The following is a 16,187-nucleotide window of genomic DNA, read 5'->3' on the forward strand; positions in this document are numbered from 1 at the left end:
AGCCAGATGCTTAGATTGGATCTGTTATTTTTATCCACCTATGGAGTCTATCCCCAGGACTTGGGAGAGGTAGATATAGATATTTGATGGTGTGCAGGATGTAAGCTGTTCTGAATAATGCTGACTTTTGCAATTGACTGGTGATGATTTTGTCAATGCTGATGGTGTTCAAGTGGTGTTCCAGTTGTTTTGGTATTGCATCCTAACCATCTATTACTATAGAAATTCTATTCTCTTCATATTTTGTTATGTTCTCCAGTTCTTTCTCTGGTTTTTCAGGTCTTTCTCAGACAGGAACACTAGAAACATCATAATAAGGAAAAGTGTACTTCACAAGTGGAGCAGAAAAAAGGTACCCTGAGGTCACTTTGAGGGGGAATAGGGGATTGATAGCAGGCAATTTAGTCAATCTCTGCCTTTCAGAAACAGTTACCACCCCTCATGGCAAGGGGGCAATCAGGCAGTATGAATATGCCTTTTTTTCTCCCATTCTATACCAGTAGTACTAACATTCAGTAGCAGAAAATATGCAAAAATTAAGAAAGTTTGAAGGATTAAGATTCTTTTTTTACAGAACTGTATTTCAGAAATCACATGGTATTATCACATGAATACTATGTTAAAAGTAAGAGTTGGGGAAAGAACAGAAAAAAGCAGTGAAGTATAAGAATGGAAAGTTATAACTGATAGTAGTTTAAAATCGACAATCATCAATGAACATATTTTGTTACTGAAAGTGAAAGATAAGACAATCTCTTTCCCTATTCAGAGTAGAAGAGTTAATTAGACTGACAATGGGCACTGTTCACCTTTTATTTCTCTATGCTGGAAAGTGATGAATTAGATTACATAGTAGATCCCATGGCATGTGTAGCTTGTTTGATTTAGCATCTAATACTAGCACCTCTGCCTCAGTCTTCCTAAATTTACAGACTTCTTCAGATTTATTAATCACAAACACTAAATGACTTTAGCCTGGTTTAGCCAAAAGATTATGCATTGAAGTGATTTCCCAATGTGTAATGGTGAAATGTAACTACTTACTTTCTCAGGCATATGGTGCTATAATAACATTTTTATAACTGATTATTGGTGTTAAAATTGTAGTACTTGATAGTTCAATTTTGTCCTTTGTTGTACATATGTTATATACTTGTACATATCAAATTATGCATTTATATGTATATAGATGTGGGTATCTACAATTTATTCTTTTACTCCCCTCTAATATAGTGCCACTGGAAATTGCCTAATATTAAGAGTCAGAAGGATTTTACGTTGGGACATAGGAGAAAAATATAAAAAGTGAGCTGGGAGGAAAACGAACATTTACATTATACAGGAGTACCGAGGTAAACAATACTTTTTGAAACAAGTTATTTCATGAGGTCTGGTTGGCACAAAACTGATCAAGAGCTTACACTTATTTTATATTTTTGTTTCCTTATAAAAGTGATTGAGTGAAACGTGTGTTTTTAAAAAGCATGATTAATTTAGAACGTTGTTTGGATAAATCTAAGCAAGATTTTATAAAACTATTGAAGCAAAGATATTTGGGAAAAACACTATGAAAGCAAGAAGTAAGCTTTTATTTTGATCTGTAGGTCAAAAAGTTTGTTATGTTCAACCATCAGCCTTTAAATGTAGCTACTGTAGATCAGCAAACTTTGATGGCAGAAAAAAGATTGCTCTTAGGAGCCAAAACAGTTTGGAAGTACTGAATGTTAATATTGCTTTAACTTCATACATCTTTGGTCAGAAATGCTTATTCAATTAGACTATCAGTAATTAATAACAGCCTGAAAATAAGGGTTGATTCATACAACATCACACACAGCGGTTTCTTCACTTATGGAAGATCTCTATTTCTGGTGAACAGGCCCATTTATAGACCAGCTACTAGACAAAGTTGCATAAGTGTTAATATTTTCTTTGCCAGCAGATAATCGCAAACTGTATGGATTATATGTGTTCTTCATTATGCATCTGTATATCCTGAGGAACAAACTGGACATAATTGGAGATATTGCCAATCATACTGCTTTACTTGACTTACATTTCACTTCAAAGCATATACGGGAGTAGGAAGTTATATGGGAACCTGTTAACATATTAGGACAAAAGTATTTAATTCTTCATCTTATGCTGGTTCCCTTTGCTAATAAAAGGATGAGATTATTATTATTTACAGAATCCAAATACCTAGATCCTTTAGGAGCGGATTGTAATTATAAAGCAGAAATCCCCAACCTTTCTGACTCCATGCACCAGCAGCAATGGTGGTGGAGGCAGGGAGAAGGGGATGTTTTTGCACAAACTGAGTTTCCCATGCTTGCCCACCAATTGTGCATGCGCAGACGGTTGCCACAGGCCATGGACCAATAGTGGTCTGAGGACCAGGGATCCCTGTTATAAAGGGTTATTCTGTGTCTGTCTGCAATGAGGACAACATATCTCACCCTTCAATCCTCCACTCCTAAATTCATGTGTTGGATTTGCATTCCCAAAGAGAGATCTATTGAAGGCAGATTGCAGAATGCAGCAACCTGGCCATATTAACATATCAGCACCAGGGTTTAAATTCTGCATTTCTTTCCTCTGCCTTAGACTGAAGCATCTGTTTCTTAGCCTTGGATATTACAGAAACAGGACAGATTTGGATAACAGCTTTGTCTGCTAGCTATATAATTGAGTGGGGATTTGATTCCAAGTCTTTCCAGATTAATACGTTTTTTTTTTCTTATACATGCTCACAACAGAAGTAAGCAATCTACTCCAAATGTTTTCAATTACAACTTCTGTAATTTCTGCCATTAATTATGCTACGGAGGCTGAAATCTAAAACTTTTTAGGTCTGCCATATCTCAATGGCAAAAATCCATGCAACCATTAGATGGAGGCAATGTATTTGATTTTTAAAAAATCTCTTCATTGCCATCTAGTGATCATCTGAATTATGCAGCCCAATATAGGTGCCCTAAATTATTTGGTGACCATCAGGTAAGTTACTGTTGGCACTGTGTAGAATCTCAATCTACATCAGTATTTTTTAAAACTATTTTCTCTCAGGACCACTTCCCACTTTAAAAAAATTACTGGATTGATTGTGTGCCATCAAGTAATTTTGCACTCCTAGTAACCACATACAGGTAGTCCTCAACTTACGACTGTTTATTTAACAATGGTTTGAAATTAATGACAACCTCAGAAAAACTGACTTGCAGTCGGTCTTGAAAGCTACAATCGTCACATCATCCTTGCAATAGTGTGATCACAATTTGAGTACTTGGCTACCAGGTTGCACTTATGATGTTGCATCTTGTAGTCATGTGATCATAATTTGTGAACTCCCCAACTGGCTTCTGACAAGCAAAGTCAATTGGGGAAGTTTAATGACCTTAATAACCATAGATTCACTTAGCAATGTGGTAAAAATGGTTGTGAAGTTAAATCCAGTCTTGAGACGACTTGCTTAATGACCACATTGCTTAACAACCAAAAATTCAGTCCCAAATGTAGTTGTAAGTCCGGGACTACTTGTAAATACATTTTGATCATGACTTAAACATTTTAGAGGAACCCCCCCCCCCAAAAAAAAACCCTTTTATTTGTATGGGTTATATTGAGAGCTAGTTACCACATTAATCATTAAAACGGATGCCTTCACCATTACTACTGCTTCTCACAATTGTTTAATGCAATATTAAAATCCCATCAAACAATCAAGAGCAATGGTAGTGGCAGCAGATGCATCCATTTTAAAGTTTAACATGGTAAACAGCAATCTAAATGTTTATCGGTATAAGCTAACAAATAATTTTGACTTTGCAAACCCCAGAGAGGATCTTGGGATTCTGGGACCATGCTTTAAAAAATGCTGGTCTAAATAAACCAAAATATTTTCAAGAAACATAGGAAGGAGAGATATAAGAGCAGTTGTAAATTGGGCCACACTACTTTCAGACATACACTTATTTGGCAGTGTTCCTATTGGCTGTATCACTAGGCTACAGGTCAAAGTAGAGGCTTCATTTGTACAGCGGTATGAATGATGAAGTAAGCTTATGTGAGATGGCTTGGATTTTCCTCCGTGAGGTGCTTTGTACCAGAAATATGATGAGGTACATTTGCCAAAACAAACAGGCAAACTGCTTTCCTTCAATGAGGTGTTCTGTGTCTCTCTACATAGCCTCCTCCACACAATCCTCTTTGCAGGCTGCCTGGAAGCTTCTGGCATTTGTAACATGCAATTGCGGCAATGTGAAATGTGTGGTCTTTTTGCTTTGCTATCAAAACTGAGGCGCAGCATTGCACTGTGAAACAGGTTGTGAAGATGCTCTACTTGGGCCTTTATTGAAGTAAAGCACCCCTCAAAGAGCATGGTCCTCTTATAAAAGGGGTTCTAGCTTCTAGTCCCAAAGGTCCTTTTACAGGAGACAATTGGACTTTCTTGTTTTTTCTTTGAAGACATTTCGCTTCTCATCCAAGAAGTTTCTTCAGCTCTAAGAGGATAGTGGGGAATGGAAGGATATATATTCCTTGCAGCTGGTCATTTGCATCCTTTTAGAGGGTCATTGAAGCCCTTGGAGGTTTATCTATGTTCTCAGGATCACCTAAGTAGTGCTCCTAAATGACCCTCTAAAACAGGGGTGTCAAACTTGCAGCCTGCAGGCCAGATGCATTACATGCTGGCCCTGCCCATGCTCAGTTTAGTGAAGGAGGGGAAAGTCCCAATATGTCATGAGGACATGAGTTTGACACCCCTGCTCTAAACGGATGCAAACAACCAGCTATCTGCAAGGAGTATAAATCCTTCCATTCCCCACCATCCAGTCAGAGCTGAAGAAGCTTCTTGGATGAGAAGTGAAATGTCTTCAAAGAAAAAACAAGAAAGTCCAGTTGCCTCCTGAAAAAAAAACACCTTTAGGACAACCACGACCTGGATGACAGAGACAAACCTCTACCTTCTAGCTGTCCTGAGGCATGGGAAGGCCTTGTTTACTGCAATTTATCAACAAGAGCATTTTTTCCCCAAATGCTGCATGAGTAAATGAAATATACTGGGTGTGTTTTTTGCACGGGCATCCAAGGGTGGATAAGGTTACGTGCACAACTCTGCCCTCTCTCTTTGGTACATTGGGGATTGGATTTATTAAGACTGAAATAAAATGCAAATCTATAGCATCCAACCCTATGGAAACCAGAGCTCTGAAGAATGTTGTTGGCTGCAGTTTGTGCTATTACTGTACATGTTTGGAAATGCAGTACAGCTGTATTTTCTAATGAGGGGCCCAGGTCTGCTGACTGTTATTCAAAGTAGCAGGAAACAGAATGGGAGTCATTGATCTTACACTTTCAGGAAAGCTAGCCTGGCTTTCTCTACATGTCAATATTTCAGGGAGCAATTGGGATCAAGTCAGCAAATACTGTAACCTCTGAATCCACTCACTTTCCCACAAAAGAGCTGGTCGTGTCATACAGATGTTCTATTGGAGGTCTCAACCACAGGATTTGAGCTGAAGTGTGTTTAGTGGAAACATCTGCAGGAACTAAAAGGAGCTGATACTGAAAGGCACAAATGTTTACGCAAAGTGAAGTGAGCAGTTTTTAAAATAAAATCCACAGTAAAATTCTGCATTGCTGGGGCAATTTTGTGGCTACAGCATTGGCTGCCTAACATACTGAATTCTGCTGCCAAGTGCAGAAACAGAGGGAAAATTAGTTTGTTCTGAATCCAGGAATTACTATTTAACGTTTTAATTACAAAATTACATCCTTAATTTTATGTTTCTTTTGAGATGTTTTTAGAGGACCTGTATGCCACATGGAAATTAGCTTTGGGAATAGGCAGAGCTTTCAATATAGAAATGTTTTTTTTTTATGTATGAAAAGCTGCATGAATATGCATGCAAGTGTATTTGTGTACAAACATACACATGCACACATTTAGGGAAACATACAGTACATACATTACTTAATTTCCCTTTTATAAATATCAATGTTAATCAGGTCTTTATTTCCCATTGTGACATATTGGAAGATATACAGAATAGAAAGATTTCGTGCTAATTATTAAGAGGGCGGCTTTGAATAATTCATTGTTCCTTCTTTTCTGTCTCTTTGCTGAAAGTAAACCAATTTAAATATTGGCAAGCAATATATATCAGCAAGTGTAGATTCAGGTTTCCAATGTTTTATAATAATTCTATTTGATACCTCCAACTAATTCTTAATTTATTTAATTGAAGTAGGCAGGGAACCATGCCTACTATCAAATCATAATATATGTTTTGCTCTCCCCAACCAGGTAACTTCCAGAAAAATTAAAACTATAAGTATTCTCAGCCAGTATAACCAAAAGCTAGGATGATTGGGACATTTTGGAGCTATAGGGCACCAAGTTAAGGGAGGCCGATCTGCAAAATTTTCATTAGATTTTTCTTTTAAAGACCAGGAGCTAAAAATAACAGTGCTAGAGTTGGCATGGTTTTAGCATTTTTCTTTAAGTTTACAGAGGTATGGTTTATTGATAGACACTGAATACTGAACATCAGTAGGAGTTTCAGCTGTGACAGTAAAATATTTCCTGAACATTTATCTTCATGTGCATTTCTATTAAAAATAAACAAACACCTTCCAGGCATACCTTTTTTTTTTTTTAAAGATATGCACTTCTTGGTTCCAATACTCTGCACTACTTAATCCCAAGGGAAGTATTACTAAAATGTTTTATTTCTGTATGATTAACATACCATATGAAATCATAGAATTTGAACCACAAGGTAGAAGCAGACCACTATCTTCAGATGTTCCTCGGGTATATGGACAACTGGAAAGAAACGACTTTTTTTTTAATATAGGGGGAGAAACAGAAGGCACTGGACCTTCCATTCCATATAAAACTAATCATAACAGAACAGGGCACCCAGATGGAATTTAAAAGAAAAATAAATGTGTCATTTCCTCTCTATTTACCCTACCACCCTTGCTTTGTAGTTCCCAAGGTGTCAACTACAGGACATTTGTAACAGGAATTTTTCAAGGCCTTCTTTGTAAAACTTGATTGTACACTACTTGCCGGGAAAGTGTTCTAAACCTATTTCACCCAATCTAGACTCACAGCTTAATGCAGTATAAACCTTGCTGAATCACTTTGGGCTTTGATAGTTAAGAACAAGCTGGACACGAAAAAAGACAGCTGTCCTCTATTGTAATTACAGCTGAGAATTTGCTTTGAGTTTCATAACATGACAAGATTTGTAAGGGGAGATATCCTTAGTCCTGTATTGGAATGCAGTAATAAGAAAGGTTTCCTCGCTCTCTTCATGCTACCTGGGACATTTTTGCTCTTCAGATGAATCTGAGCATTCTGCTGATCATACTCCATCTACCTACTTATGTTTTGGAAGTAATGGTTTTACGATGCTGCAAGAGATGTTACTCTCTGTTATAACAGAAGCCCAGAGCTCCATAGGGCATTGTGGAAAGGGAAAATCTTTTTTAACTTGATTATCTTTATCTGTACCTCATCACAAAAGAAGAGCTCAGAATAATAAGGGTTGAAGCCAAAACACTTGGGGAGATCAGCAGGAGAGCTACTCTACAATTATTTCTTTTTCCAGGAAATAACATGTAACCAGAAACTTTAATGAGTCCATATATTGATTGCAGATGAGAATTTAAAAGGGATAATTTTACTCTAATATGTTTATGTACATATCTACACATACAGACACAGAGAGGTGTCTGTCTCAGTGGTGGGATTCAAAGTTTTTTATTACTGGTTCTGTAGGTGTGGCTTGGTGGGTGTGGCTTGGTGGGCATGGCAAGGGAAGGATACTGTAAAATGCCCATTCCCTCCCCACTCCTGGGGGAAGGATACTGCAAAATCCCCATTCCCACTCCACCCCACTAACCTGCTTTCCAGATCCATTCTTCTGTGCAGGGCAACAAAAGAAGACCCAGCTGATCAGCTGGGACTTGGGAGGCAGAGAATAGATGGGGGTGGGACCACTCAGAGGTGGTATTTGCTGGTTCTCTGAACTTCTCAAAATTTCCATTACTGGTTCTCCAGAACTGGTCAAAACCTGCTGAATACCACCTCTGGTCTGTCTCCTTTGGCTCCAGGATCAAGAAAAGAGAAAGACATCAGTCACTAAGAGATCGAACGATACCAAAGAACAAATAGGATGAAGTGTCTTTGACACAATCAGCCAGTTCAGTACCAGAGAAATAAGGGAAGGTGATTAAGAATCTTAATTTGAGAATTGAATAGCATTCTTCCTGGAGCAATGTAAGATCTGTTAATGGAATTAAAATGTTCAGGTTAATTGAAGGGGCTGTTAGAAGGAGAAATTAATCATTCTGACAGATCATCCCAAAGGTGCTTTTTCAAGATGCAACTGGACTTTGTTTTTCTTTGAAGACATTTCGCTTCTCATCCAAGAAGCTTCTTCAGTTCTGACTGGATGGTAAAGAATGGAATGATTTATATTCCTTGCAGACATCTGGCCATTTACATTCTTTTAGAGAGTTGTTGAGGCCACTTGGAGGTTTATCTGTGTCTTCAGGGTCACCTGAGTAGTGCAAATAAGTGTGGAGCCTTCTCCAACTGCTGAAAGGACTGTATTGTAGACTGAAGTTAGATGATGTTGTATCCCTCCTCCCTCTGTTGAGGGAGGCTGATCGATTTTGATCTAGGTGGCCTCTTTGATCCCTCTTTCAAACCAGCATTCCGCTCTGTCCAAAATGTGGACTTTGCTGTCTTCAAAAGAGTGGCTTTGTCTTTTAAATTCAGATGGACAGCTGAATCTTGCCTGATGGGCTTGTTCTCCTATGTTGTGCCATGTCTTTAGGAAGTAGTTGTTTGTTTCTCCAATGTATAGATCTGCACATGTCTCATTGCATTGTACTGCATGTACCGCATTGTTCAGTTTGTGTCAAAATTGAACAGCCTTCTCTAAAGCTGAAGAAGCTTCTTGAATGAGAAACAAAACATCTTCAAAGAAAAACAAGAAAGTCCAGTTCCCTCCTGAAAAAGCACCTTTGGGACAACCATGACCTGGATGAATGAGAATTTCCATAATCATTCTGACAGATCTAGAAAATAAGGTTGTAGAAAACATTCAAAGAGAGGGTGTCCAAAAGTAATTGTACCAAATCAGGGCTGAAAAAAATCTGGATGACCATTAGAATAGAATACTTTATAGAATAGGATAGAATACTTTATTGGCCAAGTGTGATTGGATACACAAGGAATACTCTCAGTATACATAAAAGAAAAGATACATTCATCAGGAGTCGAGAATCATAAGGTACGACACTTAATGATAGTCATAGGGAACAATAAGCAATCAATCATACTAGGAAACAGTCAATATAAATCATACGGATACAAGCAACAAAGTTACAGTTATACATTCACAAGTGGGAGGGGATGGGTGATAAGGAGTGATAACAAGATTTAACAGTAATAGTAGTGCAGACTTTGTAAATAGTTGAATAGGGTTGAGGGAATTATTTGTTTAGCAGAGTGATGGCTTTCGGGAAAAAACTGTCCTTGTGTCTAGTTGTTCTGGGGTGCAGTGCTCTATAGCGTTGTTTTGAGGGAAGGAGTTGAAACAGTTTGTGTCCGGGATGTGAGGGGTCTGTAAATATTTTCACAGCCCTCTTTTTGACTCGTGCAGTATACAGGTCCTTGATTGAAGGCAGGTGGGTAGCAATTGTTTTTTCTGCAGTCCTAATTACTCTCTGGAGTCTGTGTCTGTCTTGTTGAGTTGCAGAACCAAATCAGATAAAACAGAAAACTCTTAAAACATTGCCAATGAGTAGTATTGGCTGGAGTTTTGCAGCCCAAAACTGGTAGTGTTGAGAGAGGGAAAAAATGTGTCTTGTCTAAATTACTGGCTGGGAAGAAATCTGACCTCATATTTTCACAGACTAATTCAGTTCCCATAACATGCTATGCCAAAACCCAACAAACTCATATTATGACTTAATATGAGGTAAACTCCAAATCTGAAATTTAGATTTGGAGAAATTTAAAGTCTGTTGACAAACCTTTCTAATACTACTTTGTATACCTAGAATCCCTTTTAGCTGAACATTTGTAAATGAAAGATTCCATTTATTTCCATGTCTACATTTCTTATCTTTTAAGGACCCTCTAGGAACTTTCACCTAATTTTTTTAATAAACCCACCTTTGGTGCAAATTCACAAATAATGGTTTAAACTATTTCAAGTAATATCCCATAGTGATTCATCTTATGCAGTATTAAGGTATATTTTGTTTAATGAGGTCTGATGAATAAAAAGCAGTTTATTAGATTTACTTGTCACACTAGGCATACATTATTATTTACAAGCTTCAGTCATTGTGTTCATACAATACATTAAGCCAGACTCAAGCAAGTCACATTATGATTTAGGTTTTTACTTTGAACTTTGGCAGTTGACAATTTCATCCCATTTCTAACAGCATTTTTCTATAGTTCTTTGCATTGTGATGGGGGGATACTACCAGGGGTGGGATTCTACCAGTTTGTACCTATTCGCTTGAACCAGTTGTTAATATTCTAAGCAGTTCGGAGAACCGGTTGTTAGAAGAAATTACTGGCTTAATCCTGTAAGGAAGACAGGAAGGAAACATTCTGGTGTTGCTTACAGAAACTGCCTCTCCGTTAACCCTTATTACTGTACATTCTTGGCAGGATTAGACTTCCTGTCTCAGGGACTTCTCTGGAGTTCTTTTCCGCTCCTTTGCTGGTACTTTACTTGTGTGGACTGACCATTCAAAGGCACTGAAAAAAGTGACTTATGACCATTTTTCACACTTATGACTGTTGCAGCATACCCACAGTCTCGAGAGGCCAGGCGAGAAGATGCGTGCCTCAATGTGAGTGATGTTGAGTTGGCCACGCCTGGCCAGTAACATGACTACCCAAGCCATGTCCACCCAGTCACATGACCACCAAGCCACATCTACCAACTAAGCAACGCCCACAGAACCAGTTGTTAAAAAATTTGAATCCCACCCCTGGATACTACCCCAAGGAGGCAAAATATCATGTCTGTTACTACTTCATTTATTTATATTTTCTGTAGCCTGGCCAATCTCTAAGCTCTAAATAGCGAGAAGTAATAACACTGTAATGCATACATCAAAAAACAAAAGAAGAAAAAGAAGGAGAATGAGAGGAAGGAGAAGCCAAAAGATATGCCATCATCAAATAATCAGCTTAGATAGAAAGCAGGGCAGAAATACTTTTAATGCCTTTAGATATATTACTTACATACTGGAGAAGAGTAATGAGGTGGGGAGAATCTTGTCCTCATGTTCTGCTTTAATGTTCTCAAAGGCATCTATAAAGCAAGAATGCTGGGCTAGCCATTAAGCTTAGATGATCTGATTCAGCAACCTTTTCTTATGCACGGATGTGCTATTATCATCTACATAAACCTAACCAGTTAAAAAACAACATTCAGGTTAGCTTTTTATTAGGAAACTCACGTCAATAACTTTCTCATTTACCAGCACTTTATTTATAAAGCAAGTTGGGTATCTCGGCATTTGTTTTTGCTGAAAAAAGGATTGAGAGAGTATGTTATAAATCCTCAACCTCTTCCTTTTCTGAACTGTTAATGTTGAAATATCCACATTTCCAACCAGGAAGGGACGAAGACATGAAGCACGTATATTGGCCTACTTCGTGACCTAGATATGGGATGAAATATTTCATGGGATAAAATGTTTATCCAACAAGATTACATATGTTCAAAATTTCACTCAGGATATATTTTTCATGAGGAGAAGGTATAAGAAGGGGAAGCAGGAAACCTTCTCCCCAGTTCACTTCTTGGCATTTTATGAATACCTATCTTCATCAGAATGGTTATGTTAGGAATATGCATGTCCCCTCCATGGTAGCCATTTTGTGACTTCTTCTTGTGTCATACCCATCATCGGACATTGGCGATCATGTTGGCCTTACTATTTTTATCAACAACCACTCAAAAAAGTGCTGCTGAGTTTTGTCCAAGTTAGTCCCTTAGATTTTGAAACCATGATGTTCTTCTGTCTGGACCTCATTTGCCTCCAATCTTTCCTTGGAGGATTAAGTGGAGTATGCTGTATTTTTTCTGGGTGTCACATCACATGTCCAAAATATTCTATCTTTTGCTTTTTTATGGTTTGGATGATTTCCCTTGGCTTTTTCAGGCAGCTTATTTTGTGACTGTCACAACATTTTAAGTTAAGTCCACCTAAACCAAAAGGGCTGTAGATTTAAAAACTCCAAGTGCCAGTTATCAAGGAATGTCCACCACAGAGATGTTGGAAGTTTTATTAATATAAAGGTAAAGGTAAAGGATCCCCTCGCACATATGTGCTAGTTGTTTCTGGCTCTAGCGGGTGGTGCTCATGTCCGTTACGAAGCTGAAGAACCAGCGCTCTCTGAAGATGTCTCCGTGGTCATGTGGCTGGCATGAATAAATGCCAAAGGCGCACGGAACACTGTTACCTTCCCACCAAAGTGGTCCCTGTTTTTCTACTTGCATTTTTTTTTTGAAAATTTTATTTGGGTTTTCACACACAAAAAAAACATAATACAAAAAAAAACATCCTTTTTTGACAATAGCATGGTTCCAGGTTATCATTTCTTCATCCAGACACAAACTCAATTTCATGCTCATTTTTGTGTTCTATTCCATATCTTATTACTGTTTTACATTTTCTACATAGTTTTTCCCCTCTTTTAATTTTCTCAACTTTATTTTTATCTCATCTCAATTCAAATCATTATATTTATACTTTTGTCTGTCCTGTTTCAATTTCATATTATCTTTTCTCATTAAACAAATTTTCCCCTGTAGTTACTAATTGGAGTATGACACCTTTATATCTTTTAATTTTATCCATTCAACTCTTATTTAAGCTTCAATGTATACCTTTAAGATTATAACATTCAATATAATACATAACTTTCAATCGAATTCTGCTTGGTACATTCTTAAAATACACACTATATTCTTAAAAAAAAATTATATGTATATACAAATAAAGCACTCATTCCATTCCAATTCAATTCTATCATTAATATTCATTAAAATCTTAACATTGTTAGCATTTCTTTTCAATTAAATATCATACTTCCTTGGGAACACTTATAAACTTTCCATAATTAATTCTCTTTTCCCCCCATAATTTCTCTTCACTTATATTTTATAAATTGTTAATAATAATTAAAATGTTCCCATCCTTTCCTAATTTAATTCTCTCATTCACTTTATTTCATTTTTTTATTAACAAACTTTCCACTAGATTACGATAAATATTTTATCCATCTTAATCATATTTTCTAAAATTATTTCTATTTGCAATATAACTATACTATCTTATGTACCTTTGCAGAATCCCTTTTACAATTAAGTTTTCACCCATTATCTCTAAACAGGTTTATACTTTCAATTCTTATACCTTTGCCCTGTTTCTCTATATCTTGTTTCTGTCCTTTATAACTTCTTTTCCTTTCCTTCTTCCCCCTCTTCTTCTCCCTCCCCCTTTTACCCCCTTATCTCTCTACTTCTAATTCTCTCTTCTGTAATCCCCTTTTCTGTTGCTTTTTAATGTTATACTTATTTTTCAAACTATTCTTCTTTTTATTGTTTTTTTCAAATCTTAAGCTTTTCATTCTCTTTCCCTCCTTTCCTTTCTTTTCCCCACAAAAAAAAAATACTTGATCATTAAAGATGGCTTCTTCTTTGTCCCAATCTTCTTTTTCTGCAAGAGTTTCTTGTTGTTTCTCATAGTTCCAGATCTCCATTTCTAAGAGTTGAAATACAAAGCCAAAAGAACCTCTCCCTTCTTGTGCAACTTCTTGGTACTTTTTAAGTTCCATTTTCAGTTCTTCTAAAAGTGGTGCCATTTTAAACACTTTTAAACAACCACCCAATTGATTTTAATCATTTAAATGTAATAACTAAAAATCCAAAGATCACCAAATAATCCAAGGCTGTTTCTTCTTGCTTCTTTTTTTCTACTTTCTCTTCCTGGGATTCTATTATTTTGTTGCCAAGTTTCAGTTAAAATGTATCTTTTAGGAATCTTGTTGAGGTTTCACTGTAAATTCCTTTTAGTTCCAGGCAGTCTCCTCCATTTTTCCAGATCCTGCCTTTTAATTCTTTTTCTCTCCTTTCCTGCTTTTAAAAGCTTTTAACTATCCAGAAATCTTTATTATCCCTTTGACATTTTATTTTAAGCTTAAATGCCTATTGATGCCAAAGTGGATTTTTTTTTCAATTTCTTGCTTAAGTCTCTTAGCTGTCAGTATAGGGAAGGGAAGAAAAAAAAACCCAAATCCTTTCCCTTCCCTCTTTCCTTCGCTGCTTCAAAATCTTCTTTGGGAATAATGTTATTTTTTAAATAATTTAAATTCCAGGGTACCTTACATTGTTGCTTTTGCAGTTCAACCCAGTCAGCCAAAACTTTCTCTTCTTATCTTCCTCCTGCACATTCTTTTCCAGTCGAGTTCTTCTTTGAGGTGGCCATTTCTGACCACCACTGCAACCGCCTTCAGGAAAGGGAGTAAAGGCCAGTTGAGGAGGAGAAATGCGGCTCTCCTCAACCCTGCTGGCAGTCTCCCCCCTCTTCACCACCTCTACAGGGTGGCTTAGCCCCAAGACCAGTTGGCTCGGAGTGGGGTGCTCCAGCAGTGAGCACGGATCAAAACTGCGTACAGTTTTGGTCTGTTGGTGAAGGAACTCAAACCAGAAGTCTACTTGCATTTTTTATATGCTTTTTAACTATTGGCAGAAGCTGGGACAAGTAATGGGAGCTCACTCCATTATGCAGTGCTAGGGATTCGAATTGCCGAACTGCTGACCTTTCTGATCAACAAGCTCAGCATCTTAGCCAGTGAGCCACTGTGTCCCTGTTAGTAATATAGAGGATACCAAATGTTTACAGGCGTTTACAAAAAAATAATAATTGGAAGGCAAAAAAGAGTCCAAAAGCTTGGAAGACTAAATTTCTGGTCTCTGTGACTGACCCAGACAGGATCCTGCAACATTATCCTGAGACAGGTATATTAGCCCACATTCAGCAACAGTTTAGGCTATGCAAATGCATAAGCTATATTTTTGCCATGAGTATGACTTCTGATCACAATAACTGTGCTCCAACCAAGTACCCATGTTTAAGCGACTGAATCTGGCCATCTCATTTTATAAGCCCCCTCCCACTTAATATCACTCGTGAAATAAACCCACTGAATTCTTGGAGTATTCCTCATATTTGCCAACCAATTTTTTTCTCGAGGACATTCTCTCTGTACATGGATAGCACGTCCAGCTCATTCCTTGAACGTTCACTTTGATTTCCTCCCTGGCTCACATAAATAAATAAAAACCTTGTAACTCATGATTAATAATAGAGTATGGTTGAAAAGGAAAGCTTAATAGACTCTTCCTACAAATTCTTGCACAGCAGCAGCAATAGGAGAGACCAGGTTCCTTCTTCAGTCAGGTGCAAGTAAGCAACAAAGATTGTTTTGGATTTTGGGGTGCCAAGAGAATCTCAATAGGTTTGAAATGTACTTCACTGCATTTAGATTTTAGGAACATGGCTCTCTAATCTATATAATGTGGTTTTGTGTGTGTGTGTGTGTGTGTGTGTGTGCGTGTGTTTCATTGGGATGCCATGTTCTGCATACATTAGGCTAGGTTCCCAAAACACCATTTTGGTGCAAAAGTTTAGACAGTAAGTAAACTTCAGTGAACAAAGTGGGATTTATTTATAAGTAAGCGTGAACAGAACAGCAATGTTAAAAGGTGCTATATGAGTGTGGTGTCAGTCACTGAGGTTTGGTTTTACCCTCAGGGAGGGCTCAGTTTGCTTGCTACAGCAACACATTTCACATATCCCCCCCCCCCCCAAACTTTACATATGATAATAAAAACAACAACAAATCATTAGTTCTATGGAAGAATGTTATTTTCAAATTATGCTTCAGCTCAAGTCATCCATGGCAATCATGACAACTGTGGTGTTCAAGTAAGGATATTTTTTCCCCTCCTTTTCCTCTTGAGTCTCTAGTTGCTCAGTTATCCTGAAAAGATTTTATTTTTACTTGCAGCACCCCTTTCCTGTTATGATTCCATACAGCTAGAGATTCACTGGCATTTTTACTC

This window comes from Pseudonaja textilis, chromosome 2 (genome assembly GCF_049901715.1).
Source record: "Pseudonaja textilis isolate UNSWEBS1 chromosome 2, rPseTex1.2, whole genome shotgun sequence".
NCBI classification, from domain to species: domain Eukaryota; kingdom Metazoa; phylum Chordata; class Lepidosauria; order Squamata; family Elapidae; genus Pseudonaja; species Pseudonaja textilis.